Source organism: Bubalus bubalis, chromosome 21 (genome assembly GCF_019923935.1).
Source record: "Bubalus bubalis isolate 160015118507 breed Murrah chromosome 21, NDDB_SH_1, whole genome shotgun sequence".
In the NCBI taxonomy this organism is placed as follows: Eukaryota; Metazoa; Chordata; class Mammalia; order Artiodactyla; family Bovidae; genus Bubalus; species Bubalus bubalis.
In genome coordinates, this window is record NC_059177.1 from 9,400,712 (window position 1) to 9,421,498 (window position 20,787).

Below are 20,787 nucleotides of genomic sequence, written 5' to 3' on the forward strand. Positions count from 1 at the left end.
CAATAAACAGCCAAGGTTGGTGGAGAGGAAAGTTTTCCTCTTTTTGGAGGCTGGCAACCAGGTGGTAGGGTGGACTCATGTCCAAAGGCCAGTTCCCTCCGCTGACAGCCAGGGGTCAAGAACTTTAAAAGGGGAGTTTAAGTAGAGTACCCTGGATGAGGAAACAGCAACCAACTCCAGTATTCTTGCCAGGAAAATCCCATGGGCAGAGGAGCCTGGCAGGCTACAGTCCATGGGATCATAAAGAGTTGGACACTGAGCAACTGAGCACATGTGGAGTATAGGCAGAGGACGGGGGCTGTATGTGGAGACAGTCGGCTCTGACGATCATCTGGAAATTGGTCATTGGTGTTCTGGTCAGCATCACCTTGATTGCTTTAAGTTCAGTTAATCTTCAGTTCCAGAATTGGTTCATTCCCATTTCTTTGAGGAGAGTTTTCAAAATTGTGGAAGCTTATGTCATGGCTACAGTCTGGTCATCATGTAGTTAACTTCTACCACTGTGTGGGTGTTTCAGTATCTATAAGACAGCTCACAGGATATGGCTCAGAATATTATCTATAGCCCTTCAGAAGAGAAAAATTTAGCAGACAAAAATGAAACAAAAATAAATTTATAGAAATGTTATATATATATATATATATAACATAGAATATTATAGGAATACTGCTACACATCATACATATAAATATATATGAGAAAAACTATAAAACCCTAATAAGAGAAATCAAAGACCAAAGCCCATGGGGAGATATTCCATGTGCATGTTTAGGAAGATTCAACATTATGAAGATATCTCTTCTTACCAAATTAATCTATAGACTCAACACAATCCTAATCAAAATTCCAGAAAGTTACTTTGTAGATACTGAAAATCTGATTCTGACGATTACATGGAAAAGAAGACCAAGATATACAGTCTTTTTTCCCCCTTGTGCTCCATATGTATGAAAAGGAAACACTGAAAAGAGCTCATTTACCGTCTTTGTATGACTCCTTTCGTAAAAAGAGACACTGATGTAATACATACAAACTTCCCTTGGTGTCTTATTTCTTAGCTGCCTACTGCACCTTTCTTTCTCATACACCCATTCACATTTTTTTTATGTGTCTCTTTGTCTCTTACATTTGTCATCTTTTCATCTTTGGAGTATTTTTAGCCAGATTTATTAACCAAAAAAAAAAAAGACAGTAACAAATGTCTCACTAGGCATGTGTGGTTTAGCTTCAGATGTGAGAAAGCAATGCAGTTTAATAACACTTTTCCTGGAGTCCCTCCTGCTGAGGGAGAGATCCACTCCATCACTTTAACCCTCCAGACAGTTCTATATCCAGACTCTAAATTTACTGTCAAGAAGGCCAAGGCACTTAGATCACAAAATAAAGAAAATACATTTATAAGGAAAGTTGACCTGCATTCATGATTTCTTTTTCTGCTCAGAGAGGTGGCCTAGTGGCAGCCCACCATGGCCTCTGGGCCTGCCGAGAGCCAGGCCTTGACCGTGGCAGTGCCAGGCCCTAATGTCTGAGTCTGCAGACCGTGGCACTGCAAGTCCCTTAATGTCTGGGTCTCCGTTTCCTTCCCTGTGAAGTGGAAAGACAAGACCTACCTCTCAAGGCATTATGGGATTAACTGCAGTGCCTACTGAGCACTTGACGGGTAGAAAATGCTCAGCGAACCATAGTTTGTACTGTTACACTTGTTGCAATAATTATTGCTACTGAAAAGGGAATTTGTCACTGTTGAGAATCATATATTTTTGGTACTGGCTAGGCTTCTGTCAAGCACAAATTACATACAAAATCCCTTCTCCAGGGATCTTTCCAACCCAGGGATTGAACCTGGGTCTCCTGCATTGCAGGCAGACTCTTCACTGTCTGAGCCATCAGAGAGGCCCTGACTAACACACAAGCTCTGTCAAACACAAATTACATATCATTCTTGGAACTGAGAAGGAGTAGGTGGGTAACGTATTTACTGTAATCATTTAATGCTTTCATGGCTTCAGACTCTCTCAAGACACTTGGTAAAAATTTAAGTTTCCGTGTTCCAACCACAGAGCTTTTGATTCATAAGATCTGCCATGGGACCTGGCAATCTATGTTGTAAGAAGCAGTCTTCTCCTATAGGTGATTGCTGGAACTTATTTGGGGAAATGCTGATTTATTTCTACAGTGTGCCCTGTAGTCTACATTTGTTATTTAATCTTAAAAATAAGCTTAGGGAGTACAAAAAAATTGAATTAAATATATATATATATATATATATATATATATATATATATAAGGGCTTCACTGGTGGCTCAGCTGGTAAAGAATCCACCAGCAATGCAGGAGACCTGGGTTTGATCCCTGGGTTGGGAAGATCCCTGGAGAAGGGAACTGCTACCCACTCCAGTATTCTGGCCTGGAGAATTCCACGGGCTGTATAGTCCACGGGGTCACAAAGAGTCGGACATGACTGAGCAACTTTCACTTTCATATCCATAAAAAAGGGCCTGTTTCATACCATTACATAACCCACTCAGGGCAGTTCTGTAACAGAGCAGTATGCGGTCGGCCAGGCCTTGGCAGAGGGTCACACATCCACTCGGGTTTTCTCGCTCTGGGTCCTCGAGCAAAACCTGCCAGGTTCACGGACATTGATGATCCAGCAGATCCTGAAGCGCTGCAGGCTTCATGGGCATATGACCTTCACAGCCCCCAGGACTTTGCACTAAGAAGCGTCCTGTGTTCACAAGAGTCCTGTGCTTGGGTTAATTCTCTGCCATTGCCATCTTGAAATTTTCAATAATTTTTGCACAAGGGGCTCTCACACTTCATTTAGCACTGAGTCCCAACAGTGTGTAACTTGATCCTGCTGAGATCAGTCATATCAAAAAACTGAATTATTCTCAGGTGCTAAATGAGGTAACAGAGTCTCTGATAGAGATTCATTTGCCCCCAAATCATACTGATCAAACTGAATAGAACCAGAATTTAAATTCAGGTTGGTGATTGGTCATGAGACCCTTATTTTGCGAGTAACTGCAGAGGTCATCTGGGGAAATATCCACATTCAGGCGAGGACGACAGGCAGCTCTAGAGTCAAAAGTCCTCAGCCCAGTGGGCAGGGACCCTTCTGTAGGTCGTAGTAACTTGTCCTAGAAAAACACAACTAGCAACCCTGATGGAATCTGGCTCAAATCTTCCCAGCTATCATTTTAAGCCTGTTTCCCTGGGCTGCTGCCTCAGGAGAGAGAAAGATATCCAACTATATGTATATATATATATTTTTTTTTAATTGTCTGCATTCTTATCTTATTATTTTTTGAGTAAGAACAGAACAATTTGATTCATATTTCCCTCATAAGTGCAGATTCTGATTGCAAAAGAGAGAGAAAAATGGTTTCGCAAGTCCATTCCAAAAAGATATGTGGGTTCACTCTATGTCATTCACATAGATTATCATACTAGAATCTTTCTCACCACTTGGACTCCTGACCTTGACTTCAGTTGGCGCACCCTTATTTTAAACTTAAAAATATTAATTAATGCTTGTCATACTCCCATGTTAATTAAAGCAGAAAAAAAAATAGATTTTTTCCTTTATATGCACCACTGTCCTCCTTTGTTTTACATTTGACCTGTGAAGCCTGCCAGGATAAACCCCATCTTTCTCTTCTTCCTTCATCTTCAATGGCATTTCCCAAGGGCATTTTTAAAGTGCAGATGAAAAAGTAACACTGCCCTCTGTGAAAGAAGAGGAAAGAAATGCCAAGTGATTAAGAACTGTTTTACCTTTTTTTCCATGATCTGTGTCTGAAACAATAGCACCTGTTATGTTTCGGTTATAAATAGAACTAAGCAAACTCAGCAACACCTATAACTTTCCAGCCCTAAATTTCTGTCCCTGCAAAGCAGAGTACAGTACAGACCTTACAGACAAAACAGGAGGCTAACACAGCTGAGGGAGTGTGGTGTGGGATGGGCAAGAAGAACTTTGCAGGTGGGTAAAAATTGGCTTGGTTTCCACATCAAGCATTTGAGAATTATGTCACCTTGGGACTTGTTTGTTTTGAGCTTCTCTCAGTCCGTTTCTTCATTCATTCATTCCATAAATGGCTGCTGTATTAGATATATTGGAAGATATCAATCTGTAAGTTTACAGACTGAGAATAGAGAGAGCGGTGCTAATTACCCTCCCGAGGGAATGTTGGCCTCTTAGGGCTCTCACTGAGTCAGGGCTTGTTCCATCCTGAGACCTGATAGGAAGAGCAATGGGCAAATAAAGGGAGAAGGCAAGGTTGAGAACAAACCAAAACACTAAGGTAGCTAGGAGAACCAGTGGGAGAAGGGGATTTGGGTTGGTCACCCAGTGAGGGTGAGGCCAGAAGCAGGTTTAGGAGCTGGAGAAGAAGAGCCATAGAGATTCCAATAACCAGAAGTCTCATCCAGATGGAGATCAAGGTCCCTAGATGGGGCGGACTTGGGGTTATTTGCCAAATATCATACTTTGCCCTCACTCTCAGTTTCTGGTACTTTAGACATTTCTGCCAGTCCTTTTCAGTTTTAGATGAACATCATTCAATTACCCAGAGGAGTATTTTACACAGAGGAAATGGAGACATCCAGAGGGAGAGTAGCATGGCTGTGACCTTGGATGACATTCTTCCTGGGAAGATGCTCAGAAACAATGTTCTTTAAATGCAGTATGCATCAGAAAGTTCATTAAAACTGACTGCAGAGCCCACTCTCCGAGTTTTGGATTCAGTAGCTCTGGGGTAGGGCCTGAGAATGAACTTTTCAAATGGCTCCCAATTTCACTAGTTCAGGGACCATACTTGCAAGAAGCAACCATTGCTTGAAGAGATTTATTGAAAATGAAAGTCACTCAGGTATGTCTGATTCTTTGCGACCTCATGGACTATACAGTCCATGGAATTCTCCAGGGCAGAATACTGGAGTGGGTAGCCACTCCCTTCTCCAGCGGATCTTCCCAACCCAGGGATCGAACCCAGGTCTCCTGCATTGCAAGCAGATTCTTTACCAGCTGAGCCACAAGAGAAGCCCCAGTTTAACTGAAATTGGAAGCAATTGTTAGAGCTCCAAGGATTATCAATATTGGTGAATATCAATGATCTACAATACTGGCAGTATTGTAAGTGACCTGTCTGTAAGTGTCCTATTTCCAGTGTCCAGCTCCAAGAGTCATCAAATTGCTGTCAGAACTCGCTGGACACTGCTGGTCCCCAAAAATGCCACCCTAAAGTTGGTATTAATCTTCAAATTTTGAAAGCTTTCCTTTTTATGTCTTAAGTGTTTGGTTTTTTCCCCTACTTCAAAGGCTTATTTTGTTTTGCTTTCAGCAAAAGTTGCTTAGAGAAAAAGGGATGAATCTTTCTATGGGAGTAGAACCTTTCAAAACCCATTACAGAACAGAGCAGAGCCTCTGAAAGGTGCATTAGGAGGACAGCTGTGGAAGAGGCATTTTTGAGATCTCTAAGCCTGCAATTTGAAGGCCCTTTTAACCACCTCCTGTGTCCAAAAGACCTCAAGCTTTCATTATTACAGATAAAATAATGTTTCCAGGTTTTTCCTTTGGTTTCCTAGAACTTTAACATACCAACACATGAACCCTTGTTTACTTTTTTTATTCTTTTTATTTCTCACTCCTGGAATTGTACTTAGAGTTAGCTCCAGGCAGTCCGTATGTAAGGATGGTCAGAAGACCCTAACCATCTTCCAAAAATAGAAAACAGCATTCGTGTGACATTAAGAATAAAGTCAAAGGGTGAAGCCTGAAACAAGAAAGTGTTATCTTGAGTAAGGTTGATATCTGCATCTCATCTCAATGGATGAAGTTGGCAGGTGTTTGTGGGAATGGCTTGCTTAAGTTGGGACAATATAGACATTAGGCTTTGTCAAAATTAATAACTCAAAGTAGGGGGAAACAGTGAATCTTTTTGTGGTTCTGTTGGCTGGAAACCAAGGCTTAGTAATATGTCAGTGAAAGATTTACTTTGCTCTAGCATACTTACACTACATCTTGTTTCCTATCCAATGGATGGGCACATTCTCCTCGGACTCTTTCATACATTCCTGTAGCAAATAGAGAACAAGGTATTGGCAACTCTACCAATTTAAAAAACAGCAAGAGCTTCCAAAGTATTATTTCCTTACCAACTTTTCCAAGCTGTCAGATTATTCTTAGTGTACCTTGCAAGCATCACAGATAACTATGATCCTTACATTGTTTAACAGCACACGTAACATGGGCAGGAACCAATCAAAATGGATGCTGTAGATATCCTGGTACACATTGGCTGAATAGCCATTCTGATTAGAGTGATAGTAGACAAAAAGAAAGCATCCTTTTATTATCATCTTTATCACAATAACTAGTATATTTTGTGCTTATACATTTTACAGTACTGGTTTAGGAGCAATATATACAGCTAAGCGTTATCTCTCTTTTTTAAATTTACTTATTTTAATTGGAGGCTAATTACTTTACAATATTGTGGTGGGTTTTGCCATACATTGACATGAATCAGCCATGGGTGTACATGTGTTCCCCATCCTGAACCTCACTCCCACCTCCCTCCCCATCCCATCCCTCTGGGTCATCCCAGTGCACCCGCCCTGAGCACCCTGTCTCATGCATCGAACCTGGACTGGCGATCTGTTTCACATATGATAATATACATGTTTCAATGCTGTTCTCTCAGATCATCCCACCCTCGCCTTCTCCCACAGAGTCCAAAAGATTGTTCTATACATCTGTGTTTCTTTTACTGTCTCACATATAGGGTCATCGTTACCATCTTTCTAAATTCCATATATATGCATTAGTATACTGTATTGGTGTTTTTCTTTCTGACTTACTTCACTCTGTATAAAAGGCTCCAGTTTCATCCACCTCATTTGAACTGATTCAAATGCATTCTTTTTAATGGCTGAGTAACATTCCATTGTGTATATGTACCACAGCTTAAGCGTTATCTCTTGCCTCCTTGTCTTCTAACCCTTAAAGCATGTCAGAGTTGGAGTACATTGACCTAATACAAATAGAATGTATCAGAAAGTTCTCCAGCAAAGATGGAATTATTGTGGATCAGTAGAGAATTGCAATTCAAGATCTGTATTCTTGGCGAGTCACGTGCAAGTTCCCACACAGGCAGGAAAGGAGAATCGTTTTATAAAGAGGAAAAGGAAGTTGGAAGGGCTGGAGTAAACAGAGAGAGCCCATGGATTTTCATTGGCTGGGCCCTTCCCAGGAAAGAAGGAGGGTTTTCTTCTTGCTGTTGGGCTCCACCCTCATTGCGGGGCATGAAAGCTCCCTTTTCTGGTCTCCCAACTCTATTTAATTAAGGTTTCAGTTTATTAATGTTTTACAAGTATAGATACTTAAGACTGTAAAAGATGAAACTTGATAAGACTCAACTGATTAAGGAAGCAACATCCTAAAACACACTAAGAAGATTTCTGTGAAAAATGACAGCAAGAGCAGATGGTGACACCATTTGTGTTTTCAGCCTAGACATTACAGAGACCAGGGATAGGATGAGTTAACTTGTATATAGCTCAATAATTGGTCCCATGCCGATTCTATTCAGTCAGGGCAGTGAGCAGCACTGAGCTCAGCAAGGCAAACAAAAATTCCATGTAGAAAACAAAACAAAAAAATAAAAGGATAAGAAAACACACATACCCAGATGTAAGCTACTTGTGAATACCCGTATGAAGCATGTCTTTTCTTTTTCCCAGATTGCTGAAGGTAGATCAAACTGCATGTACAGGAGAATCTTGAATAGAAAGATGAATGCATAACTAATGCAACTGAAAAAAAGAAAACAATTTCAACATACAGAATATATGACAAAGGAATCAGAGCTTTTCCTCTTAGATGAGGAAAAAGACAGATTTGCCCATTCTCACTAGTAATGGCAGTCTTAACCAGAGCAATCAGGCAAGAAAATGAAATAAAAGGCATCAAAAATCAGGAAGGAAAATGTAAAACTGTCTAGATTTCCTGGTGACATGATTTTTTATGCAGCAAACCTTAAAAACTCCACAAATTTTTTTTTATTTACAGATATAAATGTGAGAATAAATAAATGAATTCAGCAAAGTAGTAAGATATAAAAATCAACATACAAAAATAGTAGCAATTCTATGCAGTAAAATTGACTGTCTGAAAAAGAAAGAATCCCATTTGTGATAGCATCAAAAACAATAAAATGCTTATGAACAAATTTAACCAAGAAAGTGAAAGATCTGTACTCCGAAAACTATGACACTGGTAAAGAACATTCAAAAAGACACAAATAAATGGAAATATATTCCCTGCTCATGTATTGGAAGAATTAATATTGTTAAAATATCTATACTATCCAAAGCTATCTATAGATTCAATGCAATCTCTATCAAAATTCCAATGATATTTTTTTATAGAAGGAGAAAAAAAAAATCTTAAAATTCGTATGGAACCACTGAAGACACTCCCTCAGTAGCAAAAGCAATCTTGAGAAAGAACAAAGGTGGAGGTATCACAATGCCTGATTTCAAAATATACTACAAAGCTATAGTAATTAACAGTATAGTACTGGCATAAAAAGAAGCAGAAACAAGTAGAGCAGAATACAGAACCCAGAAATAAATCTATACTATGTAGATTTATAAATAAATCTACACTTATGTAGTCAACTAATATTCAACAAGGAAGTAAAGCATACTCAATAGGGAAAATAAAGTCTGTTTAATGATGGCGATAGGAAAACTGAATATTCATAGGCAAAAGAATGAAACTGGACCCTTTTTTCCACCACTTACAAAATTAACTAAAAAATGTATTAAAGACTTAGGCAAAGACAAATATTGTGTGTTTTCACTTATATGTGAAATCTAAAAAATTAAACAAATGAATAAATAAAATAGATGTAAAGGCATAGATTCAGAGAACAAACTAGAGGTTACCACAGAGGAAAGGGATTGGGGGAGGGGAAAGATAGGTGCAGGGGATTATAGAGATACAAACTACTAGATACAAATAAGTTATAAACATTTGAAATACAGCATAAGGAGCAGGGCCAATATGTTATAATAAGTTAATATGAAATATACTCTATAAAAATATCAAATCACTATGTTGTACACCTGAATGTAATATAATACTATTAATATTAGTCAACTCTGTTTCAGGTTTTTAAAAAAGACTTAAATGTAAGGCTTAACACTAAAATTCCTAGTAACAACTCCTTAACATTGGTCTTGGTAATGATTTTTTTTATATATGGCACCCAAAATACAAGCAAGAGAAGAAAAAATAAACATAAGAGATTAAAATCTGGTTACTATCTTCCAGCTGCATGCTTAGGAGAATTGGAGAAGAGAAGGAGTGATACAGAAATTTCTCAAATTGTCTCAAGTAGAGACAAGTTGAGAAGAACTCTGAATTACCTCAATTTGTTTATCTCATTTTTAAAATGTTTCTTAGAGTTAAAGAGGCCAGATTTTAACATCCAAAATAAAATTTTTATCCAGGAATTTACAGAAATTGTATATATCCAACAAGATGCAGTTTTTATAATGCTTAAAATCTAAAAGAGACTATGGAAAATCATTATTTCTGGAGAGGATGAGTTTTGGGGTAGAGGTGGGACATATATCTTCTCTGTGCCATTTTATTGATGACCACACAAGCTGAAATAACTTGAATTAGAAATACATCTGATCTCCAGAGTGAAGCATCTGCAAACCCTCAGGACCCATGTCCTTGCTCTCCTCCTTGGGTTCATTTTATGGTTCTCATTGGCTTTCATGGATGCCTTAAATTTTTAAATGTCCTGAACTCATAGGCATTATTTTTCTCAGATCAGATGCCTGGAATTACAGTCATTGGAAACCCTGAGGATGGGTTTCCTGGGACCAACCTCCCATTTGGTGGCATCCTATTGAAATGCCAATCAAAGTTCTAGGCAGCAGGGGAAGAAGGCTTCCCTGGGGCATTTATATTCTGAAATGTAAATTATGGTTTGCCTTAACTTCCACTGCAATCTTTAAGATGTCCTCCTCCCTTTGTTCAGAAAACATTCTCAGTGCAGCTGGGAATACTATTTCCAATTAACAGACAAATCTGCAAGTAAGGAAAGGAAGACTATTAAATTACTGGAGTTAAACATAGAGGCTTTTTTTTTGTTGTTTTTCTCTCATAGGCCATGTCAGCTTTGCAGTATCTTGAAAGAATCAAGGTTTGGGTGGAATACGATCAGTTCAGAATGAAATAAAAATTTACTTGGGATTATGCTGACTAGTGTTTAGGAATCGCCAACAAGCAACTCTTGCCAACTTATTCAGTTTTGTCTACATTCATAATTAAAAAGTGTTTTATAAGTAGAAATTGATAATCTATTTTGTAATTCAAATTGTCTATTTTAAGTATTTATTTTTCACTAGGAAATGTTAGAAATAATGAGTGATAGTTGTTTTTGAAGAAAATCAAAGCTATCTGTACTTACTTATATATGGAAACACTGACTTCCCTGTCCACCTGGCTTTTGTGCCATTTCCTAACTGTGGTAGGTTGAACTGTTGGCTTCCACAATCCATCCCATTGTGCCATCAGTTTGTTATTGAGTCCAAGCTCATTCTGCTCACCACAGGAGAGGCCAATAAATATAAGGGATGAGGTGTTGAGATGAGGAATATGACTTTATTCAGAAAGCTGGCTGACTGAGAAGATGGCAGACTAATGTAACAAAATAACTGTCTTGTTACCAAAGTAGCCAGAAGGAACCAAAACCTAGCCAGCTGGAAAGTCACACTGTGACTTCCCAGTCCCATTAAACCTGTGAACTTTGTCCAAAGTGCCTTATAAAAGGAGTTTCCCTTCATAGGGAGAACACTCCAAATTGGAGCCAAAGCCTCCTCCCCCGAGATGGGAGCCAAAGCTCTCCATATAGGATAAGGTCAAAAAGGCCCCAGTGGGACCCTGATCTCAAGGCATTCTGGGTAAAAGGTTATTTGAACATTTAATTTACAAAGAAGAGTGATATCTATTAGAGAATCAATCAACTTGTTCCCTACTGTCAAAGTTACCCAGAACTCCAGTAGGGGAAATTAGAATTGGACGCTTCAAGTCCAAGGAAACCCCCAGGCCTGCTTATTATCAGAATGTTCCTCTCCTTTGAAGGTGCTTCTAAATATGAGACTGTGTAATTGTGAACCATTCAGGGTCCATTGCTCTTCTGAACATAATATGCACCCCAAAGAGGTTTCTTTCAAGATAGATGAAATTGCCTTTTTTTTTTAATTGAATAATAGTTTATTTATGTATTTCACTCTTGGAGGTTTTTTTTTTTTAATATACATTTATTTATTTTATTGGAGGCTTTTTAAAAATAAGTTTGATAACACCAAAACACAAAAGACATAGGTAAATTTCAACAGAAATGACACACACAGATTGTATAGATGCACAGATGAGCTGGCTCCCAACTCAGGTAAATAAATTTACCCTACAAACAAATGAACTAATTCCAACTAGGCAGCCTACCCCATGAAAACTTGTTCCCCAATGACTGGTTCCAACTGAACCAGCTCCCAACACAGGTAAATAAATCTACCCTACAAAATAAATCTACCCTAGAAAACGAATGAGCTAATTCCAACTAGGTAGCTCACCCCACAAAAACTAGCTCCCCAATGAACCAGTTCCCAGAGTCCAGCAACACCTACCCCCTCTGACAGGGTACCTCAACCAAATTGGCTTGTCCTATAAAGGAAAAGCCCAAATTGAGGAGGGGGCTATGTTCACCACGTGTATACCAGAGTGGCTTAGGCTACAAAATTGAGCCATTGATTCATAACACAAAAAGGCACACAAAACCACAAATGAACCAGCTATCAAACTGGGTGGACTTACCCTAAAAATGGAGAAGGAAATGGCAACCCACTCCAGTATTCTTGCCTGGATAATCCCATGGATGGAGGAGCTTGGTGGGCTACAGTCCACGGGTTGCAGAGTCAGACACAACTGAGCGACTTCACTTTCATTTTCACTACCCTAAAAATACATTTTGCCGGTTCTTTGCCTCAACTGCCAAATGCTAGGGCAATCAGTGCCACTTCAGGGAAACTTGAAAGGAAGACCCTGAGGACAAATGGTCCCAACACCTGCTTGGGGCCTTGTCTCTTAGTATTCCCTGATCGGGGCTGGCTAGACACTAGCAGCAAGGCTCCTGCACTGGGTCACCAGATCTGTTACTGAGTCCAAGCTCACTCTGCTTGCCACACGAGAGGCCAATAAACCCAAAGGACTAGGTTTTGAGGCAAGGAAAATGACTTTATTTGGTAAGCCGGCTGACCAAGAAGATGGCAGAAGATGGCATCTTTCCGGGCCTGGATGCCAGGTTTTTTATGGATCAGAGATAGAGGGAGGGAAGGGGAAAAAAAAAAAAAAAGACCATTTAATTCTTGCAAATATTTGCTAGAATGGCAAGTCTCAGGCGGGGGGATGTGTTATTTTCATTTCCTTACATTCGCAGGTGATCAGGGTCAGATTATCTCCCTGTGAGCTAAACAGAAGCATGTTAGCTTAAGGGTCAGGCAGAGGGGACAGGGTTCTCTGAGGCAGGCTACTATGTATGATTATAATAACAAAAAATGGCCAGAACCAGGGTTAAAGTCAGAAATATCTGATCCGGCATGAAGTGAGAATGAACCCTGCCAGGTTACGTTTTGACTAAAGGTGGAATGCATTTAATTACTGCCTGATTTTGGCCAATGCAGTATTTGCAGACCTAATTCAAGAAAAGACTCAAAATGAATGTTCTCCTTGAAAATGTTCAACAACCTGTTCTCAACTTATTAAACAGTGTGGGTGAAAAATCAATTGTTAAAAACATGAGGAAAAATGTTTTGATTTTTAGCACTAGCTATTTTCCATGGTATCAGTATTCCCACCACTGTCAGTTTCAAGCTACCGGGAGACACTGGTGATTGCAATGCTGGGAAGAGACATACAGGCACGTACCATTTATAGTATTTCTACTATACAAAGAGAATAGACCTAAATCGCCTTAAGATTCTAGATACTAAGGGAATGTAGAAACATAGTGAGAAAGTGATTTTTAAGTATTTATCTTTGTTGTTAATGTAATGTACTTACTTGTAACTTATTATAATATAGCTTTTAATAATGGCTTTTTTATATTTTATTTTATTTATTTTTTAAATTTATTTACCTTTTTATTAAAGGATAATTGCTTTACAGAATTTTGCTGTTTCCTGTCAAACCTCAACATGAATCAGCCATTCAGTTCAGTTCAGTCGCCCAGTCGTGTCCGACTCTTTGCGACCCCATGAATTGCAGCACGCCAGGCCTCCCTGTCCATCACCAACTCCTGGAGTTTACTCAAACTCAAGTCCATCAAGTCAGTGATGCCATCCAGCCATCTCATCCTATGTCATCCCCTTCTTCTCCTGCCCCCGATCCCTCCCAGCATCAGAGTCTTTTCCAATGAGTCAAATCTTCGCATGAGGTGGCCAAAGTACTGGAGTTTCAGCTTTAGCATAATTCCTTCTGAAGAACACCCAGGACTGATTTCCTTTAGAATGGACTGGTTGGATCTCCTTGCAGTCCAAGGGACTCTCAAGAGTCTTCTCCAACACCACAGTTCAAAAGCATCAATTCTTCTGTGCTCAGCTTTCTTCACAGTCCAACTTTTGCATCCATACATGACCACTGGAAAAACCATAGCCTTGACTAGACGGACCTTTGTTGGTAAAGTAATGTCTCTGCTTTTCAATATGCTATCTAGGTTGGTCATATATCCCCTCCCTTTTGAACCTCCCTCCAATCTCCCACTCCATCCCATCCCTCTAGGTTGATACAGAGCTCCTGCCTGAGTTTCCTGAGACATACAGCAAATTCCCCATTGGCTATCTGTTTTACATACGGTAATGTAAGTTTCCATGTTACTCTTTCCATACAGCTCACCCTCTCCTCCCCTCTCTCCATGTCCATAAATCTATCCTCTATGTCTATTTCTCGATAATGGCTCTTTTTAAACAACCAACTCGCAAAACACTAAGATAAAACAGTCAACTCTTGTAAATTAGTACAGTTAACTGTAGATGGTTGGATGGCATCACCAACTCAATGGACATGGGTTTGGGTGGACTCCGGGAGTTGGTGATGGATAGGCAGGCCTGGCGTGCTGCAGTTCACGGGGTTGCAAAGAGTCAGACACGACTGAGTGACTGAACTGAACTGAACCGTAGCCCATCCCTTCTTGAACTTCTCAGGTTGGCCATCTCTTCTGCACTCCTGCCATCACTGAAAAGGACATGCCTTAACCAGCCCCCTGTTCAAGGAGGATAAACACACAGGGACCAGCTCCTCCCATCTCACTCACTGACCTGCACCTTGAAACAGACCCGCCTTACTAAGCCCTGCCCAGGGCAACAGACCCAATAATGCTGCAGATCCATGGAAATGAACGGTTGCTACTTCAAGCTACTGAGTTTGGAGGTACTTTATTACATAGTACGTTTGGAGTACTATATGACTAATATAGCTACTTCTTTCTGAGAAGAATCATAACAAAATATCATACTGTTTTTATTATTATAAGAGCCAATAGGATGTTTACTATTATTATCTGAACTTAGTACTATTTTTATTTTTTATGTGGAATTTAGTCTAAAAAGATATAAAATGTATCCTGGATCATGTGACTAGCCAGTTTGCTACCAGGGATGACCTTATAACTCTAACTACTACTTTTTGTTGATATTTGTGATTATTCTGATGCCCAGTGAATATCCATGCTTCCTTGGTAGCTCAGTTGCTAGTAACATTTATCTATTAAGGTGTTGGTAAACAAGACTGGGGGCTTCCTTGGTGGCTCAGCAGTAAAAAAAAATCTGCCTGCAATGCAGGAGACGTAGATTTGATCCCTGGGTCAGGAAGACCCCCTGGAAAAGGAAATGGCAATCCACTCCAGTATTCTTGCCTGGGAAATCCTATGGACAGAGGAGCCTGGCAGGCTATAGTCCATGGGGTGGTGAAAGAGTCAGACACGACTTAGTGACTAAACAACAACAAGAACAGTGACAAAACAAACCTAACTGACAGCAGCACAGCATGTTTTAATGTCAGTTGATAAAATTCAGCCCAGATCTGTAACCGTATTAAATTGTCAGCAGTGTACTTTTCTTTGTGCAGTGATGGTTCAAAATGGAAAGATAGTACCGCAGGATCAGACTTTCATGTTTAACATCTTTCATCTTTAATAACATGGGACATTGTCTTGACACTGTAAAAATGGCAGTGTAACCAGCCATTAGAAGTAATTTTATTGCAGTTGTTTAAGGAGAAAAAGAATTTGCTTTCTATTCTATATGCAACAAATGGAAGTCATTGCATGTAGGGTAGCCATAGTGTGTGGAACAATGGTGGTTTCCCAGTGGTCTAAAAAAAGAAAAAGAATACTTATCCATCAGAAAGGACCTTACAATTACCTCAGTCTCAAAATCACATATGCATTAACAAGCAAACTGCATATTCACATCACAACCAAAACATTTTGTGCCAGAAAAATATCATTTCTTCCAACTTCCACAGCTCCAACCCTGGTCTAAGTCACCAGCAACTCCCACCTGTCCCCTCCCTGGGCACCTCTATGTCTGCCCTTGTTTCCTGTACTTGCTAAAATAAAACTCAAATCAGGCCACTTTTCTGCTCAGAGCCTGATGGAGCCTTCTTATCTCACTAAAATTAAAGACAGTGTTTCCTGAAAGGGCTTCTTAGTCTCCTCTTCCCTCTCCTCCCCTTCCTTTCCAAGCCCATTTCTTACTCCTCTCCCTGCCCTGAGAGTACAGGTCACACCCCAGACAATCAGGCTGCATCCTATTGGTATGTCTGCCTTCATTCTTACCATTCCCTTTGCCGTGAGTTTTCTCCCACATCATTTTACCACTGACTCCCTTCCCTCTTCCAGGCTTTAATCAAATCGGCAACACAGTGAGACTTTCTCTGATCATCCTACTTAAAATTAAATACCACCCTCATGAACTTTCAGCTCCTTTCCTTCATTATTTACATCAACACAAATAACAACAAAACTGTATGTTATATTATACTAATGTATTTCACTTATGCTCTCTCCTCCCACAAGAAGGTAAACTCTGGGCAAGAATTTGGATCTGTTTGGTTCACTGTCATATTTTCAGCACCTAGGACAGTGTCTGGCATACTAGAAGCAAATTGCTTAAAAAGTAGTTGTGGATTAAATAAGTCCTTGATTATAAACGAGGTCATCTGTGTACAAGTTTTGTGTCTTTCTTGTCATATAGAAACACCCCAACACATATTAGCAACAATCATAGTTTTCTTTATCTTTTTGAAAGTCAAATGTAGGTGATAATGTGTAGAAGAGGAAAGAAAAGCTGAAACTTAAGAGACAGGCACATTTGAAAGTGTTCTAAATAAATCTCTAACAGACCTGATGATTTTTCAAAACTATTTAGAAGTTTTGGACTTAACATTATAAAATAGCAAATTTCAAATTCACTCAGATCTATCTCCATTTAAATTCTCAAGGGAAAGTAAATACAGTGACAGATGAAACAAATGTGATGAAAGGCTTACATTCTTGGGTACTTCTCCTTATGTTCGAACTCAATAAAAAGCTGACTTGTCTCTGGAGCCTTTGCCAACAAACAAACACACTTTTCCTTTGCTCACTCTCCTTTCTACCAGGCTCACTAACTCTGCGGCGTTTCAAGGCCCTTTGCTTTTTTTTTTTTTTCCTCCTGTCCCTCAGTGAACTCACTGCTCACATGTTTTCAGCTATTGCCTGTGCTCAGATTATCTCCAATTTTCTTTCAACACTCGTATGTTTCTTGCTGTCACTAAGCTATCTTTATATCTAAACATCATAACTCTGCTCGGAAATATGAAACACTCTCTCCAAGATGTCAGTTGCTTAAGTGGTTCTACTGTCTTCATTCGTCTGTGCTTTTGTTGACCTGAAATGCCTTATTAAAGATCTTAACTCATTTTTTCCCTTATATTAATTTGTGGATCTTTTCTTCCCCTTTCTACCTGCAGCTGTATTTGCAGTAGAATATATTAAAATACATTTCCCATTGCTTTCTATTTATTATTACTACTATCATATATGTCTGTGCTATACAGCATGTTGAGAATGAATACATAATAGGCCCACTCGCCAGGGTAAGAAATAAAATATTGGGGAAAAAAAGACTCTTATGCATAGTTTTACAAGCATATTCTTTCTTTTTCTATAAACAACTGATCTCCTAAATTTATTGTTTATCTTTCTCATGAATGAATTTTCAATAGTAGAGTTAAATGCTTGTTCATATTTGTTTCCTTCAAAAATAACTAATATTTTTTCATATTTTACATTTTATGTAAATGTAGTCATGCTGTTTTTGCTCTCAGAATCACTCTTCAGCAGTTCATCCATGGTGATTAGATTAGATAGTTTCATTTCTTTTTTTTTTCATTGCTCTATAGTATTCTGTCATATATATACCACAATTTGTTTTTACAGTATGCAATAGATTCTTGTCTACTCTCCTTGTTCCTATCATCTTTAATGTCTGATCTACCCAACAGCTGCTTAATAATCTTTCTTGATTGCTTTCTTAGTCAACCTCCTGCCTGGTGCAAGAACGTAAGTGGTTCCATATTGCCTGTAATATCAACAGTCATTCTCCTATGGCTAATATTTAAAATACTTCACTACATGGTTATTTCAATACCACCATTCTTCCAAATATGTTCTCTATACCTTGGTAAAATAAATCTTATTTCCATGCCCCAAAGCAAGCTTGCAAATACCTCATGGAAAACTAGACTATGGAATATTATTTTTCTCTTTCTTTCCTTTGTTTCTTATTATTTTAAAATGACTCAAAAATACAGTTTTTCATAACTTTTTCCTGATTTAAATTTGTTCCTCTACTTTCATCCCCAGCTCTTTTTCTTTCCTACCAAGATGCTTTTTACACTAATGCTCAGTTATATTTACCATGTAAATATTCTTTTTCATGAATATGCAGGAAAGTACCCATTCTATTCAATAAGTATTTAGCGGGCATTTGCTGGAAATGGGTAGAATATAAATGTAGATGCAGAATAAAATATAGCCCCTTCCCTTTAGGACTCAGACTAGTCATGTGTCCATAAAGAGACAGTGAGAATTCAGCATGCGAATATCATGTTCAGCTTTTATGTAAAGTGTTCTGGAAGTTTAGACAAAGGTTCTTTTCCCACATTTGGAAGAAAGGGAAGAACAGGCTTTGAGGGACTACTAATACATCTAAAATGAGTTGTCAATGATCAGTAGTCAGTTAAGAAGATAAACTAGGAAGCAGATGGAAGTCATACCAAGCAGAGGAAGAAATATGAATAAAACCTCATGATCTATAAACCACATATATACATTATATAGTGAGAATGGCAAGTTTTGAAATTTGAAAGCAAGACAGTGATGAAATAATACTTTCTAGGAGTGTTATGAGAACGAACAAGTTAGTATATTGAAAGCACTTAGAACAGTCCCTGACACCCAGTAAATAATAATTGACACTTAAATAATGGATATAATTATCTATTATCTATTTCTATAATTGTCAGTCAAATAATAGAAAGCTTTGAATGCCAGGTAATAGAACTTGAATTGTGGAGGGTGTTCAGTGGGTTTTAAATAAGAAAATGGCATGGTAAACTTTAATTTTTAGATAGAGTACTCTGAAGACCCTGAAAGAATAAGACAGGAGACAGAAAAATTAATAAAGACGATATTGCAGTTTCCACCAAAAGATGGCAAGGCCATGGTAGAAGCAGTAGCGATGGAGATGAGGAGGAAGTGGATTCAGTAGTCTTTTAAGCAGTTGACTGTGGTCATTGAGGAAGGAGAAGGAAATCCCATCATGATAGATTATATGGCTGGAGAAAAGAAGGTGTCATCCACTGAAATGAAGAGGTTCTCTTTAAGAAGGTGCAGGCCTCTCCTGGGCATTCCTCACTAAACTACGTCACACTCCATCCCCAGTAGCGTGTGTTTTCAATATGGCCGATTATGACTGAGACTCTGAAACAATGTTCCCTAACAAGGTGTATTAGTGGATCATGCGCATTGAAAGCAATCCCAGTGGAGCCCATCAGTAGAATGAGTGTGGTTTTGGGTACTTAAAGAAAAGCAGGCATTAATCTTCGAAAACAAAAACATTCTTCTGACGGTGATTCTGGATTGAGGCCGAAAGCCATTTGTTTTCTGACTAAAAAAAAATTTTTGTCTCCAGAGTGGTATACTAATTGTGGCTGTCAGGACTGAGTTTTTTAATTGTTCTGTGAGAGGAATGTGTGCTTTATAATGGCAATTTCATAATTAGTCTTGAAATACAATAGGGAACGTTTCATGGCAACTTCCTAACGTGAAGTCCAGGATCTAACTACCCATTTTAATTCAGTAGCTGTTAATACAACTTTCTTTTCTTTTTTCTTTGTTGACTACGAGTAAGGAAATGTTTTAGGAAGTGGAGAAACAAGCACAAGAAAGCAAAAATTCTATCTGGCATTAGGTCACAGTTAAACCAGAACAGACAAAGCAGAGAAACACCTACTTGTGATAGGAGTATGCCTAAGACATGAGCACAGTCTGCTAAAGGTGTGAGATCCAGAAAAGGATGGAGAAGTTCTGTATTTTAAATGAAAGTGATAAAGACCTGAGGTACATTTTTAAGAGCGTCTTTTTGGCTGCAGTGTGGAGAGCAGACTGAGCAAAGCCAGTGGGAGAGGCAGAGGGATACGACTCGTTGCCATTTGATTGCCCAGGTGAGAAAGAATTAGGACCTAAACTAAGACAGTGATGGAATATGGGGAAGAAGAGATGGTGGCCAAAGGCATTTTTGGAGAAAGGCAGAAGAACACAGAAGTGGTGGCCTATTGAACAAGTGGTGATCTAGCAGTCTAACCGCCATCTAGTGTCAATTGGATGGACAGTTACATGTCAATGGAGTGATAAGGCATGCTAAGAGCAAGCTCTGCCTGAATGTAAATCCTAAAATTGATACTTATGTAGCAGAGTGTCCACGAGCTGGTTAGCGAATACATACAAGCCCAGCATTTTTCATGACACAACAGTCATCAGAGACATTTGTCTCCATAGGGGATAAAACCAGCCAAGTTGGCTATCTATTTTACATATGGTAATGTAAGTTTCCATGTTACTCTTTCCATACATCTCACTCTGCCCTCCCCTCTCCCCATGTCTATAAGTCTATTTTGCTGTATGGCTCAGGAAACTCAAACAGGGGCTCCGTATCAACCTAGAGGGGTGGGATGGGGAGGAACATGGGAGGGAGGTTCAAAAGGGAGGGGATATATGTATACCTATGGCTGATTCATGTTAAGGTTTTACAGAAAACAGCAAAATTCTGTAAAGCAATTATCCTTCAGTAAAAATTAAATTAATTAAAAAAAAAAACACACAGCCAAGTTGCATCAGTTGCCATCCTTGAAATATTACCTCTCTAGTACCTACCTCATTGAGTCACTGTAAGGATTTAGAGGGTTAAAATACAAAAGTGCTAAAAATAGTGTCTAACACATAGGAAGCGCAATGTGAATGTTGGTGATCATTATGATATCCCACCATTCAGGTACATGGTTCTGGGAACATCCTGTTGCAGTCCTGGGAATTCACAGAGGATATTCACATCCTAAATGTGGATGGATGATGCTTTCCTGCCAGAAGGAGCAAGTGA